The following is a 21,664-nucleotide window of genomic DNA, read 5'->3' as shown; positions in this document are numbered from 1 at the left end:
TAAAAGGAGAAAATAGACCATGCAGTTTTGTTGTGCATTTTCTCCTGAGTACATTGATATCTCATATGTGGGCAGAAACTACTCTTTAGATACTTGTCAGGGCTCGGAAGAGAAGAAGCGCTATTTGGTTTTTGCAATGTAAATTTGGCTGGAATAGGTCATGGACAATGTGTCACATTTGCAAAACCCACGAGGCGCCAAAGCAGCAGAAGCCCTACAAGTGAAACCATTTTGGGGGGTGTCCAAATTGACTCCATGTGCCTCATTTCAGTGACTGATTCCATCAGCAGTTTTTGGAGATTTAGACAGAAATCCCAACAAGTGTTCAGCAAAAAATACAGTATAAATGTTTTTTTTATTTTACAGTTAATGTCAATCATCAACAGAAGACCCCGAAACTATTAATATGTGCATGTACATAAAGATAGGTCCAGCAATACCTTTAACATGGCCAGTTCGTTCTGCCTTTGGATTAATATGTAAATGAAGATGAGGAGCTATTTGTAGATCTAGTACCTTTGTCACTCCAGCTCTGTTCCCTGCCTAGCACCACCTTCACTTGCTTGACTGACAGCTCCTTTATCTGAAGTCACAAACCATAGAGGCTGTCAGTTAAGTGGGAGGAGGCGGCGCTAGGTAGGGAAAGGGCAGTAGCAACAGAGGTTGCTGATCTACCATATCAATTTACAAATCAATTGAAACTCGTATTTCTCAGAAACAGAAGAATGAACTGGCCATGTAAAGTTATTGCTGGACTTTCCCTTGAAATAGTTACATGTGCATATAAATAGTTTAAGGGTAAATAGAATTCCCATGAAATGAGGAAACTCTATGATTTACTTGCTGTTAAACTTCTGTTGTATTCATGAGCCATCAAATGTGATCTTGTAGCCACAGACCCTTTTTTTTCTTGAAAGCATAGAGCCCTGAGATTTACTGTCTGAATTGTGAAGACATGTATCCATTTTGAGACTTCATAGGAGTCTCAGGATGGTGCTTTGTAGGTGGAGGGGGTGGACGCTGAGGATAGGAGTGATTAAGCCATGTACAGCTCTGCCTCTTAGGAAATGTAGTCTAGAGGTATGTTGGGAGAGCTGGCAGGAAGATCAGGATGTACAAATAATAGACCACTAGAACAACTGAAGGGGGCTAAAAAGGAGTTAAAAAAGGTATAAGGTTTTCTTGGGCACTCATTGCAAGCATTACACCAAAATGTTGTGACTTTACAAAGTGTTTTATGTCAGATTTCAGATGTTAACCTATAGATGAATCGTTGACCTAGACGTCTTATAGATGTCTCAAAACTGAGAAGGTTGGTTTAAGTTCGACAAAACATAGGCAATTGGCGCAATGTATACCAGATTCATTATTAATATTTATTTAGTAAATCTCCTCTTGCTATTTTTATCTAGCTGCTCTATAAATAATGCTGCTTGTGTCTTTTATGGTTTTAGTAGATCTCTATGAATGCTTAGTATAGAGAATATGCAAATTGCGAAAAGAGGACTTAAACTCTATAGCGCCACCTGTTGGAAGTAGCGATCCTACAAGTCACAATCAACCCTTTAACGAGTCGTGCAATATGACTTAGGATAAAAGCCAAATCAGTATCTCAATTCGCAGACACGGTGTTTCGGGCTGTTGGCCCTCGTCAGTGCGAAGCATGAGAACTGATTTGGCTAGGTGAGAGCCTCTGGACTGCGGTCTAAGGGGTAAGGTTTCTCCTTGTGGAGAGTGACATACCAGCTCTGGCTTGTCAAGATAAGGCTACTTTCACACTAGCGTCGGACGACGCACGACGAATTGCGTTGTTGCGACGTACCGACGCTAGCAGTGAATGCGCCGCACAACGGGGGCAGCGGATGCTGTTTTTCAACGCATCCGCTGCCCCATTGTGAGGTGCGGGGAGGTGGAGGCGGAGTTCCGGCCGCGCATGCATGGTCGGAAAAGACGGGAACGACGCACCAAAAAACGTTACAAGCAACGTTTTTTGGTGGCGATGGTCCGACGCAACACGACGCAACCGTCGCACGACGGTTGTGATGTGTGGCAATGCGTCGCACTGCATCGCTAATGCAAGTCAATGGAGAAAAAAACGCATCCTGCAAGCACTTTTGCAGGATGCGTTTTTTCTACAAAACGACGCATAGCGATGTGCAGTGCACGACGCTAGTGTGAAAGTAGCCTAAGGAGGCTTATTCGCCGTGCAATGCTCCTCTGGGAAATTTAATATGCAAATTGCCTCTTCAGAGAAAAAGAGGACTTAAACTCTATAGCGCCACCTGTTGGAAGTAGTGGTCTTACAAGTCACAATCAACCCTTGAACGTATAGAGAAGCAACTAATAAAGGTATTTTATGCTAGCTGTCATATGATTTATACTGAGGACAGATCTAATTTATCTAATGTAATCACCTTGGAAAATATATGGACATACAATAGCGCTGATAATTTAAGAAAGTGTTTCATAGCCATGATTCTGATCATTAATAATGTATAGAAGCTATTCTATGCAATTTATCAGAATACCAGAGTCACAAATACTACAATTGTATAGTTTTTCTGGCATTAGAAATGGTATTTTTGCATTCAGATTTCCCTGACTCTTCAATGCTAAGTGGCACCAATATACAGAAATACTGTACAATACCGTATATTCTCCTGTTTGCATTTTTCATGTTTATTTTTGGGGTAAGTTACAGCGATCCACCGCACACTGTCAGGATCTATAAACTTGCTGTCACATAGAATGACTGCAGACTTATATCAGAAGACCTGACATCCCCTTTAACAGTGTGTACGGAAGTAAATTTTCTTGCTTATGAAATATTTGTGTTTTATATCTTATTATATTTATACTGTGGAGCAGGATATCTCACTGTATACTGTACGTCATTATCGCAATAAATTAGAGACAGAATACCTCTTTTGAGATGAATTACAGAATACCAGGTAATTATGCACATTGTAGTGCTCTGAATTTATGTGATAATAAAACAGGCTTCCCCGAATGCTAGAATGCTTCAATAACAATCCTTAAAGCTACCTGGGGGATTTCAGATTCATTGTGGTCACCCTGCAGATTCATTAGTAGACCATAAGCTGCCATAAAGCAGCTGTTGGGAGTATTAGGATCATACTGAGCAGGCTGACCATCTACCTTGGGAAATTTAAAACTCCTAATATTAATGGATAACTCACCCAGCTCCATGCAATATCAATGACATCATCATGGTTATATCAATCCACAACCTATATACAGTTTTAATATATATTTGTGATTATATACAAGTTATTTTAACTGCTTAAGATAATCCTTTTCACACAAAAGACTGTATAGGGTTAGGCATGGCTCAAATATTGTCACAATCATAAAATTGCTAAAATATATGAGAAATGTGATTGTAAATGACACAATTTTCTTTATATATACACATGAATCACTTCTGTTAATCTGTTAACTATTCATATTTGGGTATGGAAGGTACAGAGCTCATGTCCTGCTACAACATTCAGCGAGACGTGTTTGTTGTTGGTTTTATCCATTGGGTAGAGTTTTCTTTCATTTAATGCCATTTCTACAATTCTACTTTTGGAACTGGAAGCTGCATGTAGCATTGGCTCTGCCTTCGTTCAGCTTTGACAACTTTTTATTCTATATTTTTTAGGACAACTGTAGTTTCAATTTTTTCTATTCCATGTGGTTGGCGTAGGCATGGCATGAGTGGTCATCATGTATCAACAGTCAACAGAAGACAGAAGAATGAATGTGACATTTTTGGTTTTGTCCACTTTGTGCCGTTCTTGTTTATATAAATGTTGTACCAATCATGTGCTAATCACTGGGAAGACTGACAACGTTTTACTTTTGTAACTTCATTTTTCATTATTTGGGGGGCTGAGGAAGAGGCTAATCATCTACAAGCCAGTTATTGGAGTAGAAATAATTAAGAAACTATATGTGATGGAGAGGGTCCCAACACATTTCTGAAGTATAGAGTAAAGAGCAAACTTTCCAAAACGTGTTTAAAATACCAACAATTACAAAACCCACAAAGACTTTCTGTGCCTTTACGAACCCAACAGGTTAGCAGCTTGTGCCCAAATGTATGCAATTTTATCTTAATTGGATTAAATCAGATTTCTTAGCAAAATATATAAGATTACATCAAGACCTACATAAAATCATTCTTTACTAGCAGTTATCTAATCCAATTTATTACTAAGATCATTGATTGAAATACTTAGATGCAGAAAATGTATGTTTTTTGTTTTAGTGTGCATGATACAACAATACTGAACACAAGGCACCTTGGACTACACTTGACATGGTCCATAATGATTAGGCCTTATTAGCGGTGTAATGTATGCAGAGCTATAACACTGCATATAATATTCTATACACCATGTATGTTCTATTTTGACGATTTTCTGCAGCTATTATCTGAAATTATGTTCGAGATTGTTTTTTTATTCCTTGACTTACATTGTTGACTTCTCAAAATTGTATCTATAAATTACATTAAATTAGCTTAAGTATAACCTCAAGATCATACTAATGATGCAAATCAGAAGCATATACAATTTTATGTACATTCATCTACAAAAAAAATCAAAATCAGAAAAAAAAGGACGAAAATGCTATTATCTAGCAGACAGATACGGCTTATATAGATGCACATACATATTACTATAAAATAGATATAAACTAGGAGCATAAGGTTACGGTAATTCATTTATTTTCCAATATTTTCAGCTCTGCAGAAAGTCATGTTCGGATGCATTAACCCTTCCCATTTACAGGCATCTTCTATTAACCTTAGCCCTTGTCTTTTATACCATCAGCTTTGTTTCTTCCAATCTGCATTAACCCATTCATTACAAAAGGCCTACGATTACCAGCAGCGTCTGCTTTTTCCAACACACTCATCCACATAATTTAATCTTCTCACCAGCAGCTTCATACCCATTGCAAACCAATCGCTTTTTGCCTGCTCGTTGCTTAAGGCTGTTTTCTGCTTTTCATTGCTTTGTCTTTCATTCATCAGCAGAAAGCCTTTTCTTGTTAAGAATACATAAAATGACATATTACATATTGCCTCCGTACGTATTTCCCATATTATACATTGATTTAATCACAGACCCTGCTATATTAGTCTGTGGTCCTGTATGCTGACTCACCAGAACCATCAGCATGTCCTGGTCCTGAACTCTTGAGCCTTTTGTCTCTGTAATAGCATAGGGGTTGTGTGTAATCTGCAGAGCATTGTTAGACAGGGAAGGCTTGAGCTGAGATACTGCAGATGGGAGCTGTCCATGCGCTTAAGTGCTGAAATGCTGCAGCTACAGAGAATCAGAACCTTCTATAATCTTCACATACCTGTTACGCATTAAATCCGTGCGGAAAGAAGCAAGCTGTCCATCTTGGATTTGGAAATATGAGCTGTCGACTTTAGTCAAGTTTCCAGAATAATGTCTTCAGCTGTGGGGTTTGCCAGAAGGCTTGCGTGCCAGAGAACGAGCTGGAAGGAGGCAGTGAAAGAGTCCTCCCCAGCAGTGCTTGTCTTCAAGGCAATAAAGGAAAAAAGATTTGCTAACAAAAGCAGACCCACCCCTGATATCTCATTGGCTGATCTGAAATTGTGGAGCAAATATTTAAACTGAATTTTCCATTTCTTCATAGAACAGAAGCCCCTTCATATAAACAGAAAATATCATTCCATACTACGGTGAAAGTTTTATTGTACCCTATTTAATATAAACTTGACATGCCTAGCATCTCTAAGTCTGTTTTCCTCTACGTAACATTAATTTGATCCTGTCTATAATCATTTCAAACCACAAAATTCTGATATTATATTTGGTTAATAATATAAGTAAATGAATGAAAAGTATTTATTATCACCAATATATATGTAAAGAGAAAAATAAATTGGATGTATATAACATATATACTGTAGGTGAGGTATAAAATATTGTTATTTTAGAATGCATACCATTACATACAAGTACTTCTCACTAAATTAGAATATCATCAAAAAGTGAATTTATTTCAGTTCTTCAATACAAAAAGTGAAACTCATATATTAGATAGAGTCATCATTACAAACAGAGTCATCTATTTCACGTGTTTATTTCTGTTAATGTTGATGACCAGCTTGAGGAGGGGGCTACTGAGCACATGTGGGGGAATTTTATGTCACTAAACACATCTCTACGTAAAGATATACATTTTGGAGCACTTCCCTTCTACAATAACACCAGCTTGAAAAATGATTTTAAAATCTGACATGTTGGCCTACTGAAATGTATGTTCAGTAAATGCACTCAATACTTGGTCGGGGCTCTTTTGCATCAATTACTGCATGAATGTGGTGTGGCATGGAGGTGATCAGTCTGTGGAACTGCTGAGGTGTTATGGAAGCCCAGGTTGCTTTGATAGCAGCCTTCAGCTCGTCTGCATCGTTGTGTCTGGTGTCTGTCATCTTCCTCTTGACAATACCCCATAGATTCTCTATGGGGTTAAGGTCAGGCGAGTTTGCTGGCCAATCAAGCACAGTGATACTGTTGTTTTTAAATCAGGTAATTTTGACAGTGTGGATAGGTGCCAAGTCCTGCTGGAGAATGAAATTTCCATCTTCATTAAACTTGACAGCAGAGGGAAGCATGAAGTGTTCTAAAGTTTTCTGGTAGATGGCTGTGCTGACTTTGGTCTTGATAAAACACAGTGGACCTACACCAGCAGATGACATGGCTTCCGAAACCATCACTGATTGTAGAAACTTCACGCTAGACCTCAAGCAGCTTGGATTGTGGCCTCTCCACTCTTCCTCCAGACTCTGGGACCTTGATTTCCAAATGATATGCAACATTTTATTTCATCTGAAAACAATACCTTGGACCAATGAGAAACAGTCCAGTTCTTTTTCTTCTTGGCCCAGGTAAGATGCTTATGGCGTTGTCTACTGGTCATGAGTAGCTTGACACAAGGAATGTGACACTTGTAGCCCATGTCCTGGATACATATCTGTGTGGTGGCTCTTGAAGCAATGACTATAGCAGCCGTCCACTCCTTGTGAATCTCCCCCAAAATTTTTGAATGGACACTTCTTAGTTTATTTATTTAACTCATTTATATAGCGCCATTAATTCCACATCGCTTTACAGATATTATTGGCACTGTCCCTGATGGGGCTCACAATCTAAATTCCCTATCAGTAATTCTTTTGGAATGTGGGAGGAAACCGGAGTACCTGGAGGAAACCCACGCAAACATGGGGAGAACATACAAACTCCTTGCAGATGTTGTCCTTGGTGGGATTTGAACCCAGGACCCCAGCGCTGCAAGGCTGCAGTGCTAACCACTGAGCCACCGTGCCTTTCAAAACTGATGTTATCCTGTTTGCTTGTGCACCTTTGTCTGCAACACTTTTTCCTTCCACTCAACCTTCCATTAATATGCTTGGATACAGCACTCTGTGAACAGCCATCTGTCAAGTCGGCAGTCTTCCCCATGATTGTGGAGCCTACTGAAACAGACTAAGGGACCTTTTTAAACGCTTAGGAAGCCTTTGCAGGTGTTTTTTGTTTATTATAATTTACTGAGATAATGACTTTTGGGTTTTCATTGGCTGTAAGCCATAATCATCAATATTAACAGAAATAAACACTTAATCAATGATTTAGAAATACCGTGCTTCAGGTGCCTAGAGAGAGTTAACAACTAACTCAAATGTCTACGATCATACGTATTCATCAGCCTCTGGTTGCCATATGGTGCTGATCAATAATGAAAAAATGTATCTAACAAGTGTTCTTCATATACCCAGAGGAAATAACTTTATAGACAATTGTACTGCTCCGTTGTATATCACTCACAGTATGTGCTGTACAAGTCACCCCAAAAACATTTCAGATTACACATATAGGGTTCACATACCTTATAGTTCACTGACAATAATCCCGTATGTCTTGCCAATTTGCTAGTGGGAAAACTGGACAGTGGATAAACACCCACCACCGCCTGTTGTACTGGAAGGGGCGTGCTGTGGGTTCGTGTGGAGCTGAAGCAGAGTGAGTAATCGGAGCAGTCTAGGTGGTATACACGCACCGTCTGGTGCTGTGTAAAGTCAGCAGGGATGTGTTGCTAATCCGTGCAGAGCCAGAGATGTCCCGGCCGGTGGCATCCCTGGTTGCACGGAGAAAAAGATGGCCGATACTGCTGGGCAGTGTGTGACGTCACTGGCCTACGGATGTCCGATCCACATACAATTTCTTACATGGACATTTAATTAAATAGATAACCCCAGTAGAGTAACAGGATTTTTAATCTTTGATAACAAATTTTTTTACTTCATCTGAAGCTAGGAATGTTAGTTGTCTGATTTTTTAAAAATAGGTATGTGTACATCCATAACATCCCCCACATGGTAGAAATCCAATTTTGGATTGGTTGGAAATTATTTGTCTGAGGACCATTTTTGTTGTGGGGGCTATTAGATGACCTAGGGATTGGGCCCTCCTGTATACGAACCTGGGTTTAGTGGGGAGATATAGATATAGAACTGGCCAGTGTTTGCGCACAATGTTTACAAATTTTTTGTGTCCCACATGAAACTGCATTATGAATGGTAGATTAAGAATTTGTTGCTGTAAATTCATACTATTGGGATACTCAGTTTTGCTTCCTTCGTTGTTATTATTACGTTTCCTCATTAAAGGGAACCTGTTGTTAGCTGTCGAGTTGCGACCTCTGCACAGGGGGAATCTCGAACCATGTCCGCTGCGGTCTCCCATTCTCCTCCAGCCGCAGTGGAACCTGCTCAGCGGAGATGTCGGTCTCAGCGTCTGGCTCAGGCAGATAATGTGCGCTTGGTTACTACTGATCTTCCAGGCTCAGCCATTGTAACTAGCACTATTCTTCGGCGGGCAGATGCTCCTGGGAGTAAGTCCTGCTTTTCCTCTACTGAGCATGCCCAAGGGTCGACCTTCCATTGGAGGTCTGCATGTGGTCAGGGTTGGCTAAAATAAGCCCCTAGAATACCGGCACCTCCGGTGAGGAGTTTTGTGTGTATGAATTCATGGCTGCCGTATATCCACTAGAATTCCGGCTCCACCGGAGAGGAGTTGTTTGTGTGCTAGGCAGACTGCATGACCACTATTTGCTTTCTGCTCTGTTAGGTTGCTGTGATCCTCTGTGACGTTAACAAGGCACAGCGTTTTACTATCTTAGCGATTCTGTGAAGTAACAGAGTTCACTTATACCGCCATATAGTGCTGCCCATTGCTAGCAGCAGGTTCTCTCCTGCACGGTGGCCCCTGGGTTGCGAACGCACCTATTATAACTCATATACACTCACCGGCCACTTTATTAGGTACACCTGTCCAACTTCTTGTTAACACTTAATTTCTAATCAGCCAATCACATGGCGGCAACTCAGTGCATTTAGGCATGTAGACATGGTCAAGACAATCTCCTGCAGTTCAAACCGAGCATCAGTATGGGGAAGAAAGGTGATTTGAGTGCCTTTGAACGTGGCATGGTTGTTGGTGCCAGAAGGGCTGGTCTGAGTATTTCAGAAACTGCTGATCTACTGGGATTTTCACGCACAACCATTTCTAGGGTTTACAGAGAATGGTCCGAAAAAGAAAAAAAATCCAGTGAGCGGCAGTTCTGTGGGCGGAAATGCCTTGTTGATGCCAGAGGTCAGAGGAGAATGGGCAGACTGGTTCGAGCTGATAGAAAGGCAACAGTGACTCAAATCGCCACCCGTTACAACCAAGGTAGGCCTAAGAGCATCTCTGAATGCACAGTGCGTCGAACTTTGAGGCAGATGGGCTACAGCAGCAGAAGACCACACCGGGTACCACTCCTTTCAGCTAAGAACAGGAAACTGAGGCTACAATTTGTACAAGCTCATCGAAATTGGACAGTAGAAGATTGGAAAAACGTTGCTTGGTCTGATGAGTCTCGATTTCTGCTGCGACATTCAGATGGTAGGGTCAGAATTTGGCGTAAACAACATGAAAGCATGGATCCATCCTGCCTTGTATGGAGCATCTTTGGGATGTGCAGCCGACAAATCTGCGGCAACTGTGTGATGATATCATGTCAATATGGACCAAAATCTCTGAGGAATGCTTCCAGCACCTTGTTGAATCTATGCCACGAAGAATTGAGGCAGTTCTGAAGGCAAAAGGGGGTCCAACCCGTTACTAGCATGGTGTACCTAATAAAGTGGCCGGTGAGTGTATATACTCGGTGCGTTCCGCCAACCGTAACATAATACTAGTGCCAGGGTCTGGCTAGTAAATGGCGGACGATCAGCATCTACAGCGTTACATCCAGCAGCTGGAGGGTAGGTTGGCAGCTCTTGAGTGCACAACTTTGGCTGTGGATGTCACCACAGTCGCTGTCCAGGCTACTAGCTTAGCTGCAGCCAGTTTGTCCTCTGCCATCCCTGCTCCAACCTTATCCCGTCTCCCACTTCCAGACAAGTTTGCTGGTGATAGTAAGCTGTTGTGAATTCCGCTCTTGGGCTCCCTCCGGTGGTTGTAAGTGGCAATTTTGTGAGTTCTGCTCTTGGGCTCCCTCCGGTGGTTTTGAGTGGAACTGCTGCTCCTTGGATTTAGCAGTCAGCAGCTGCTTCCACTGATCGTCTTTCTGGCTCGGCTATTTATCCTGGCTCTATCCTTCAGCCTGGGCCAGTTGTCAATGGTTCCTGGTTGGATTCACATCTCTGCTTGGATTTCCCTGATATTCTGACCAGTTCAGCAAAGATAAGTCCTTGCTTGTTCTTTTGCTGTCCACATATTGTGGACTTAATCGTTCAGCTCTTTCTATGTTTTTTCTTGTCCAGCTTGTCAATATGGATTTATTCAGTTAAGCTGGAAGCTCTGGGAAGCAGATTTATCCTCCACACCTTTAGTCAGGTGTGGAGATTTTTGTAAACTCTGTGGTGGATTTTTCTAGTTTTTTTATACTGACCGCACAGTATTCTGTCCTGTTCTATCTATCTAGCTAGACTGCCCTCCTTTGCTACATTCTGATTTCATTCTGCATATGTCATTTCCCTCTCCACTCACAGTCAATATTTGTGGGGGGCTGCCTTTCCTTTGGGGATTTTCTCTGAGGCAAGATAGCTTTCCTGTTTCCATCTTTAGGGGTAGTTAGTCCTCCGGCTGTGACGAGGTGTCTAGGGAGTGACAGGAACATCCCACGGCTACTTCTAGTGTTGTGATAAGCTCAGGAACTGCGGTTAGTACAGGTACCACCTCCTCCAGAGCTTGTCCCATGTTTCTCCTAAACCACCAGTTCATAACAGTACAACTGGCCCAGGCTGAAGGATAGAGCCAGGATAAATAGCCGAGCCAGAAAGACGAACAGTGGAAGCAGCTGCTGACTGCTAAATCCAAGGAGCAGCAGTTCCACTCAAAACCACCGGAGGGAGCCCAAGAGCAGAACTCACAAAAGTGCCACTTACAACCACCGGAGGGAGCCCAAGAGCGGAATTCACAACAGTAAGTTCTGTCGTGGATTTGTGAGCCAGTGTGCAGCGCCCCAGAGTCTGGTCGTTGCAGTAACGTCGCTCTTCCACCAGGGGAGTGATGATACGTCTGATTGCACTAAAAGAGTTCACCTTGCAGGTATCACAGACACACATTACACTTCACACTCCGGCCACCAGGGGGAGCAAAAGGTCCTATCTACTAGGCCACTCCTCACACATGGGTAAAACTGGGGGTTGGATAGGAAGTTAGGGAGAAAGTAGCTGGGGAGAGTTCGAGAGAGGACCTGTCAGGGGTGGGATCCTGACAGCGGCCTAGCACAGACAGATCGTTACGGAGCCGTGCCTGTGCCTTTAGCGGCAGACTCCTAAGAAAGGACACAAAGCGAAGCATATTGTGGAGAAGTGAGAAACGGGATCACAGCACAAAGGAGATAGAACCAGAAGGAGTCGTGCTACAAGAACAGCAACATCCTTCTGAGGCGCGTAGCCGGCGGCCGGAACGCCGAGGAAGTAATAGACTCTACGCCTTACTTTGAACTACGGCCGGGCAGTTAACTTTAGGTTGGCTGTCTCACCTTTACACCTAACGAATAGGGTTGAGCGGCTTTCATTTTTTTAAGATCGAGTCGGGTTTTGCGAAACCCGACTTTGTCCAAAGTCGAGTCGAGTGAAGTCGGCCGATTATCGCGAAAAGTCGGGGATCGACCGAAACATGAAACCCATTGCAAGTCAATGGGGAAGCATAGTCGGCAGTGAGTGGAGGCCAGGAAAACACCTACAGTGCCCATTTTAATGCCAAAAACTTCCATTCTTGTTTCTGAAGCTTGTCAATCTTAACTAACTTTATAATAATAGTTGGGCATTGGAAATTGGGGGTCATTTGGCAAAAGTTGTGGGGGGTAGGGCTGGTTCAAGGTTTTAGTGGGCCCAGGAAATGTGGACTACGTCACGGCGGTGGAGTAGTGAGAGGTAAGTATTTCAACTTTGCAAGTGCTGTGATCCTGAGCAAGCAGGGAGGCCCACTCATTCGCATTGGCACTGGCACAGGGCCCCTCAAAGTACGGTGGTGTGTTTGCACGGCGGGGGCACCTCCCACCGGCAGCGACACTTTTGCATACTCTGAGGGGCCCTGTGCCTGTGACATCGCCAACGAGTATGCCCCCCTACCTATTGAAGAAACCTGCACTTTTATCTGCACCTTCCTCTTTGTCCCTGTGTAAGGTGGTATAGTATGCGGGAAGGGGAACCTGACTTTCAGCAGGGTCAGATTGTGACTGTGTAGCGTGCAAGGGGAATGTAGTGGTCTGGGTCAAAGTACCACAAGACTCATCTAGCACCGGCTGGGCAATGGGCAGGATGAAGCGGAAACACTGATATAGGCCCAAATAATAAAGTGGGTAAAATGCAGGTCAAAATTGGTAACAGGACTAACCAGGTGGCATTGCTTAGTTCAGTGGAGTAGAAAACCCAGGAGCGGCAGACAGACACCATTAGTTGGGCCGAACCACACTAGTAGGCCCTATGCAGTTTAATATTACAAATGAAGGCCGAAAGCCTGAAGATTAAAGGTCAGGAAAATAACACAGGTCAACACCAAGGTGCGGCACACACCGTTACTAGGCCCAACCAAAGTAGTAGGCCAACTGCAGTTTAATTATTTAAAATGTAAGCCGAAAGCCTGAACATTGAAGGTCGGGACAACAAAACAGGAGAAAACCCAGTAGCGTCAGACACCGTTTTAAGGGCCCAACCACATATTTTAAAAACAACTACTTAACCAGAGCTTTAAGATTGAAGCTCAGCTTTATACAGTGGAGGACAACACCATGGAGCGGCACACACCGTTAGTAGGCACCAACCACCAATTTTTACCAACAAATACTTAATGAGAGCCAGAAGGTTGAAGCTCAGCTTTATACAGTGGAGGACAACACCAGGGAGCGGCACACACCGTTAGTAGGGCCCAACCAAAGTTGAAGGCCAAATGCAGTTTAATATCTGCTACTATAGGCCGAAAGACAAAAAGGTTGAAGCTCAGCTTTATACAGTGGAGGACAACACCAGGGAGCGGCAGACACCGTTAGTAGGGCCCAACCAAAGTTGAAGACCAAATGCAGTTTAATATCTGCTACTATAGGCCGAAAGACAAAAAGGTTGAAGCTCAGCTTTATACAGTGGAGGACAACACCAGGGAGCGGCAGACACCGTTAGTAGGGCCCAACCAAAGTTGAAGGCCAAATGCAGTTTAATATCTGCTACTATAGGCCGAAAGCCAAAAGGTTGAAGCTCAGCTTTATACAGTGGAGGACAACACCAGGGAGCAGCAGACACCGTTAGTAGGGCCCCAACCACCAATTTTTACCAACAGATACTTAATGAGAGCCAGTAGGTTGAAGCTCAGCTTTATACAGTGGAGGACAACACCAGGGAGCGGCAGACACCGTTAGTAGGGCCCAACCAAAGTTGAAGGCCAAATGCAGTTTAATATCTGCTACTATAGGCCGAAAGCCAAAAGGTTGAAGCTCAGCTTTATACAGTGGAGGACAACACCAGGGAGCGGCAGACACCGTTAGTAGGGCCCAACCACCAATTTTTAAAAACAACTACTTAATGAGAGCCTGAAGGTTGAAGCTCAGGTTTATACAGTGGAGGACAACACCAGGGAGCGGCACACACCGTTAGTAGGCACCAACCACCAATTTTTACCAACAAATACTTAATGAGAGCCAGAAGGTTGAAGCTCAGCTTTATACAGTGGAGGACAACACCAGGGAGCGGCAGACACCGTTAGTAGGGCCCAACCAAAGTTGAAGGCCAAATGCATTTTGATATCTGCTACTATAGGCCGAAAGCCAAAAGGTTGAAGCTCAGCCTTATACAGTGGAGGACAACACCAGGGAGCGGCAGACACCGTTAGTAGGGCCCAACTACCAATTTTTAAAAACAACTACTTAATGAGAGCCTGAAGGTTAAAGCTCAGGTTTATACAGTGGAGGACAACACCAGGGAGCGGCACACACCGTTAGTAGGCCCCAACCACCAATTTTTACCAACAAATACTTAATGAGAGCCAGAAGGTTGAAGCTCAGCTTTATACAGTGGAGGACAACACCAGGGAGCGGCACACACCGTTAGTAGGGCCCAACCAAAGTTGAAGGCCAAATGCAGTTTAATATCTGCTACTATAGGCCGAAAGACAAAAAGGTTGAAGCTCAGCTTTATACAGTGGAGGACAACACCAGGGAGCGGCAGACACCGTTAGTAGGGCCCAACCAAAGTTGAAGACCAAATGCAGTTTAATATCTGCTACTATAGGCCGAAAGACAAAAAGGTTGAAGCTCAGCTTTATACAGTGGAGGACAACACCAGGGAGCGGCAGACACCGTTAGTAGGGCCCAACCAAAGTTGAAGGCCAAATGCAGTTTAATATCTGCTACTATAGGCCGAAAGCCAAAAGGTTGAAGCTCAGCTTTATACAGTGGAGGACAACACCAGGGAGCGGCAGACACCGTTAGTAGGGCCCCAACCACCAATTTTTACCAACAGATACTTAATGAGAGCCAGTAGGTTGAAGCTCAGCTTTATACAGTGGAGGACAACACCAGGGAGCGGCAGACACCGTTAGTAGGGCCCAACCAAAGTTGAAGGCCAAATGCAGTTTAATATCTGCTACTATAGGCCGAAAGCCAAAAGGTTGAAGCTCAGCTTTATACAGTGGAGGACAACACCAGGGAGCGGCAGACACCGTTAGTAGGGCCCAACCACCAATTTTTAAAAACAACTACTTAATGAGAGCCTGAAGGTTGAAGCTCAGGTTTATACAGTGGAGGACAACACCAGGGAGCGGCACACACCGTTAGTAGGCACCAACCACCAATTTTTACCAACAAATACTTAATGAGAGCCAGAAGGTTGAAGCTCAGCTTTATACAGTGGAGGACAACACCAGGGAGCGGCAGACACCGTTAGTAGGGCCCAACCAAAGTTGAAGGCCAAATGCAGTTTGATATCTGCTACTATAGGCCGAAAGCCAAAAGGTTGAAGCTCAGCCTTATACAGTGGAGGACAACACCAGGGAGCGGCAGACACCGTTAGTAGGGCCCAACTACCAATTTTTAAAAACAACTACTTAATGAGAGCCTGAAGGTTAAAGCTCAGGTTTATACAGTGGAGGACAACACCAGGGAGCGGCACACACCGTTAGTAGGCCCCAACCACCAATTTTTACCAACAAATACTTAATGAGAGCCAGAAGGTTGAAGCTCAGCTTTATACAGTGGAGGACAACACCAGGGAGCGGCACACACCGTTAGTAGGGCCCAACCACCAATTTTTAAAAACAACTACTTAATGAGAGCCTGAAGGTTGAAGCTCAGATTTATACAGTGGAGGACAACACCAGGGAGCAGCACACACCGTTAGTAGGCCCCAACCACCAATTTTTACCAACAAATACTTAATGAGAGCCTGAAGGTTGAAGCTCCGACAAGGAAACCTGGAGGAGAACACCAAGGAGGAGGAGAACACCAAGGAGGAGGAGAACACCGTTACTAGGCCCCAACCCAAGTAGTATGGCAACTGTAGTGTTACATTTAAAAATACTTAATGAGAGCCTGAAGGTTGAAGCTCAGACAAGGAAACCTGGAGGAGAACACCAAGGAGGAGGAGAAAACCACCAAGGAGGAGGAGAACACCGTTACTAGGCCCCAACCCAAGTAGTATGGCAACTGTAGTGTTACATTTAAAAATACTTAATGAGAGTCTCAAGGTTGAAGCTCAGACAAGGAAACCTGGAGGAGAACACCAAGGAGGAGGAGAACACCAAGGAGGAGGAGAACACCGTTACTAGGCCCCAACCCAAGTAGTATGGCAACTGTAGTGTTACATTTAAAAATACTTAATGAGAGCCTGAAGGTTGAAGCTCAGACAAGGAAACCTGGAGGAGAACACCAAGGAGGAGGAGAACACCAATGAGGCGGAGAACACCGTTACTAGGCCCCAACCCAAGTACTATGGCAACTGTAGTGTTACATTTAAAAATACTTAATAAGAGCCTGAAGGTTGAAGCTCAGACATGGAAACCTGAAGGAGAACACCAAGGAGGAGGAGAACACCGTTACTAGGCCCCAACCCAAGTAGTATGGCAACTGTAGTGTTACATTTAAAAATACTTAAGGAGAGCCTGAAGGTTGAAGCTCAGACAAGGAAACCTGGAGGAGAACACCAAGGAGGAGGAGAACACCAAGGAGGAGGAGAACACCGTTACTAGGCCCCAACCCAAGTAGTATGGCAACTGTAGTGTTACATTTAAAAATACTTAATGAGAGCCTGAAGGTTGAAGCTCAGACAAGGAAACCTGGAGGAGAACACCAAGGAGGAGGAGAACACCCAGGAGGAGGAGAACACCCAGGAGCGGCAGACATCACTAGTAGGCCCCAACCAAACTAGTAGCCCAAATGCAGTTTCCTATTTTTTTAAAAAGCCCGAAAACCTGAATTGAGGACAATTTTAATTAGGCACTGCAGACAGACTTAGTAGGCTGTCCCCTGTGGACCATGCATCCACCACATTAACCCATTGCGCCGTAATGGACACGTAACCTTCCGTGGCCATGCCTACAGGTCCATGCGTCTGTTGTCAGGTGCACCTTTGTACTCACAGATTGCCAGAGTGCATGGACAATGCGGTCTTTTACATGCTGGTGGAGGGTTGGGATGGCTTTTCTCGCAAAAGAAGTGTCGACTGGTTAGTTTGTAGCGTGGTACAGCGTAGTCCATCATGGCTTTATTAATATTAAATAAAATATATAAATAGGCTCTATGAACTTTTAAATAGGTTACATGGGTACACAGGCAGCATTGGTGTGGTTAGCGGAGGACGATTGCGAGGAGGGACCGCAGACAGGCTTACTGGGCCTAAAATAAATAAAAATAGGCTCTATGCACTTTAAAATAGGTTACATGGGTACACAGGCAGCATTGGTGTGGTCAGCGGAGGACGATTGCGAGGAGGGACCACAGACAGGCTTACTGGGCCTAAAATAAATAAAAATAGGCTCTATGCAGTTTTAAATAGGTTACATGGGTACACAGGCAGCATTGGTGTGGTCAGCGGAGGACGATTGCGAGGAGGGACCGCAGACAGGCTTACTGGGCCTAAAATAAATAAAAATAGGCTATATGCACTTTAAAATAGGTTACATGGGTACACAGGCAGCATTGGTGTGGTCAGCGGAGGACGATTGCGAGGAGGGACCGCAGACAGGCTTAGTGGGCCTAAAATAAATAAAAATAGGCTATATGCACTTTAAAATAGGTTACATGGGTACACAGGCAGCATTGGTGTGGTCAGCGGAGGACGATTGCGAGGAGGGACCGCAGACAGGCTTACTGGGCCTAAAATAAATAAAAATAGGCTCTATGCACTTTAAAATAGGTTACATGGGTACACAGGCAGCATTGGTGTGGTCAGCGGAGGACGATTGCAAGGAGTGTCTGACACAGTTAGTACTCCCAAAAAATAAATAGATGTTAATGTCTCGCAAAACAACAAAACAAAAAAACAAAAGTGTGGCATACTTAGGTACAGGGGTGGGCTCCTCTGCTGAGTTTCAGACATAGTAATTTGGCACTAAGTATTTACTGGTGTCAATATAGGACACTGACCCAGACTATTTTAACTAGCATCATAGATGTCAACAAATTGGTATTGTCAGTGCCAGGCATTGAATGATGTCAGCGCATAGACTAAACATTGGTGGAGCTGTGAGAGATAATTTTGCACGTGGTTGAGCACAGTTTGAGCTGGGGGGGGTGAACTCTCTTGTGGCCGGCGGTACCGTCCCAGGGCCCCTCATGTTACAACGGTGTGTCTGACGTTGGGTGCGCGCCACCACCGCCAAAGACACTTTATTGTACTATGAGGGACCCAGTGGCAGTGCCGTCGACCAAAAGCGGGCACACACACCTCTTCAGACAAACGGCACTCTAACAGGTGCTTGCGCCAAGTGGCGAGACCACGGCCCCGTGGGGGGAGTTTTCCCATTGAGGGAGGTGTAAACATGTCGTATGCTGGACAAACAGCTGCTGCAAATTAAGAGATTGGAACACTCAGTAAGACCAGTCCACAAGCAAGACCTTTTTATAGGAAAGCTAGGTGTCAGCCGGGAAAGGTGGGGCAAAATAATTTGAAATCCAGGAGTGGTTCATTTTAATGAAGGCTAGATCATCCACATTTTGGGTAGCCAGACGAGTCCTTTTTTCGGTTAATATTGAACCAGCAGCACTGAATACTCTTTCTGATAGCACACTAGCTGCTGGGCAAGCAAGCTCCTGCAATGCATATTCTGCCAATTCAGGCCAGGTGTCTAATTTGGATGCCCAGTAATCAAATGGGAATGACGGTTGAGGGAGAACATCGATAAGGGATGAAAAATAGATAGTAACCATACTGGACAAATGTTGTCTCCTGTCACTTTGAATAGATGCTGCAGTACCTGTCCTGTCTGCGGTCATTGCGAAATCACTCCACAACCTGGTCAGAAAACCCCTCTGTCCAACGCCACTTCTGATTTGTGCACCTCTAACACCTCTGCCCTGTAGCCCCCTGCAGCTTGTGTGAGAACCATCACTGGCGCTGTGTGCTGGGAATGCCTGAATCAAACGGTCTACAAGAGTTGCTTGTTTGGTTGCTAATATTTGTTCAAGGTTCTCATGTGGCATAATATTTTGCAATTTGCCTTTATAGCGAGGGTCAAGGATGCAGGCCAACCAGTAATCGTCATCGGTCATCATTTTAATAATGCGTGGGTCCCTTTTGAGTATACGTAAGGCATAATCCGCCATGTGGGCCAAAGTTCCAGTTGTCAAATCTGCGGTTGTGCTGGTTTGAGGGGCAGTTACAGGCAAATCTACATCACTTGTCTCCCTTAAAAAAACAGAACCTGGCCTTGCAGCGCCACTAATTTCTGTTGGCCCAGGAGAAGCTTCCTCATTAAAAAAGTACTCATCCCCATCATCCTCCTAATCCTCTTCGCCCGCTACCGCGTCCTCTACACGGCCCTGACCAGACAATGGCTGACTGTCATCAAGGCTTTCCTCTTCCTTGGCTGCAGACGCCTGCTCCTTTATGTGCGTCAAACTTTGCATCAGCAGACGCATTAGGGGGATGCTCATGCTTATTATGGCGTTGTCTGCACTAACCAGCCGTGTGCATTCCTCAAAACACTGAAGGACTTGACACAGGTCTTGTAGCTTCGACCACTGCACACCTGACAACTCCATGTCTGCCATCCAACTGCCTGCCCGTGTATCCTCCCACAAATGCATAACAGCACGCCTCTGTTCGCACAGTCTCTGAAGCATGTGCAGTGTGGAGTTCCACCTTGTTGCAACGTCGATGATTAGGTGATGCTGGGGAAGGTTCAAAGACCGCTGATAGTTCTGTATACGGCTGGAGTGTACGGGCGAAGCAGGTCGGGTAACCCCGGATAACTTTTCAGGAAGCACTTCACCACTAGGTTTAAGGTGTGAGCCAGGCAAGGAATGTGTTTCATTCAGTTGGGAAAGGGCTATGGCAGCCATGAAATTCCTTCTATCACTCACTACCTTGCCTGCCTCAAGATGTACAGTGCCCAGCCATGACTGAGTTTCTTTCTGCAAGAACTCGTACAGAACTTCCGCGGTGTGTCTGTTGTCGCCCAAACACTTCATTGCCAATACAGCCTGCTGACGCTTGCCACTAGCTGTCCCATAATGGCACACCTGGTGTGCAACAATGGCAGCTGCGGATGGAGTGGATGTGCGACTGCGGGCTGTGGACGAGCTCTCGCTTCTGCAGGAGGACGAGGAAGAGGAGGAGGGGGGGCGAACGCCTACAGCCAACTGTTTCCTTGACCGTGGGCTAGGCAGAACTGTCCCAATATTGCTGTCTACTGTGGACCCTGCATCCACCACATTCACCCAGTGTGCCGTGATGGACACGTAACGTCCCTGGCCATGCCTACTGGTCCATGCATCTGTTGTTAGGTGCACCTTTGTAGTCACAGACTGCCTGAGTGCATGGACGATGCGGTCTTTAACATGCTGTTGGAGGGCTGGGATGGCTTTTCTAGAAAAAAAGTGTCGACTGGGTAGCTCGTAGCGTGGTACAGCGTAGTCCATCAGCGCTTTGAAAGCTTTGCTTTCAACTAACCGGTAGGGCATGATCTCTGTTGTGAATTCCGTTCTGGAGCTCCCTCCTGTGGTTGCTAATGGTATTTTTGTGAGTTCTGCCCTTGGGCTCCCTCTGGTGGTTTCGAGTGGAACTGCTGCTCCGTTAGGTAGCTGTAGCAGCTGCCATCACTGATCGCCTTGCCTGGGTTTGTTATTTAAACCTGCTCTGGGCTTTAGTTCATGCCAGCTGTCAATGTCTTAGGTTTGATTTGGTTCTCTCCTTGGATTTTTCATATGGCCTGTCCTTGTCAGCAAAAGATAAGTTCTGCTAATTCTTGTTCGTCCATTTGCTTTGGACATTATTGCTTTGCAAATATGTCTTTTTGTCCAGCTTGTCACTATGTCATATTCAGGCTAGCTGGAAGCTCTGGGAAGCAGATTTGCCCCTCCACACCGTGAGTCGGTGTGGAGTTCATTTTTTGTAAACTCTGCGTGGATTTTTGTAGTTTTTAATACTGACCGCACAGTATCCTTTTCTCTCTGTCTATCAAGTTTAGTATTGGCCTTCTTTGCTGAAAACTGATTTCATTTCTGTGTATGTCATTTCCCTCTCCACTCACAGCCAATATTTGTGGGGGGCTATCTTTCCTTTTGGGGTTTTCTCTGAGGCAAGATAGCTTTCTATTTCCTTCTTTTGGGGTAGTTAATTCTTAGGCTGTGAAGAGGTGTCTAGGGAGAGTCAGAAAAATCCCACGGCTATTACTAGTGTTGTTGTTAGGATTAGGGATTGCGGTCAGTAGAGATACCACCTCCTCAGAGCTCGTCCCATGTTGCGTTTTAGCCACCAGGTCATATCGGTGTGGCCTCTTAACCACCAGGTGATAACTAGTGTTGAGCGATACCGTCCGATACTTGAAAGTATCGGTATCGGAAAGTATCAGCCGATACCGGCAAAGTATCGGATCTAATCCGATACCGATACCCGATACCAATACAAGTCAAT

General features: G+C 44.5%; 1 protein-coding gene across 2 annotated transcripts in view; it reads right to left on the bottom strand.

Moving 5' to 3' along the window:
- The window catches only part of CLVS1 (clavesin 1), a 131,834-nt gene extending 126,259 nt beyond the window's left edge, over positions 1-5,575 (bottom strand). Inside the window, exon 1 of one of the 2 annotated variants that reach the window (XM_077270546.1) lies at positions 5,380-5,575. The gene's annotated coding sequence lies outside the window, so the exon portion shown is untranslated. Of the gene's footprint in view, positions 1-5,180; positions 5,319-5,379 lie in introns of those variants that run through there. The other variant, XM_077270547.1, reaches the window with a different exon arrangement.
- Positions 5,576-21,664: the final 16,089 nt, after the last annotated feature.

The sequence above is a fragment of the Ranitomeya variabilis genome, chromosome 6 (genome assembly GCF_051348905.1).
Source record: "Ranitomeya variabilis isolate aRanVar5 chromosome 6, aRanVar5.hap1, whole genome shotgun sequence".
Taxonomy (NCBI): domain Eukaryota; kingdom Metazoa; phylum Chordata; class Amphibia; order Anura; family Dendrobatidae; genus Ranitomeya; species Ranitomeya variabilis.
Note: the sequence above shows the minus strand (reverse complement) of the source record. Positions and strands in the feature narration are given on the sequence as shown.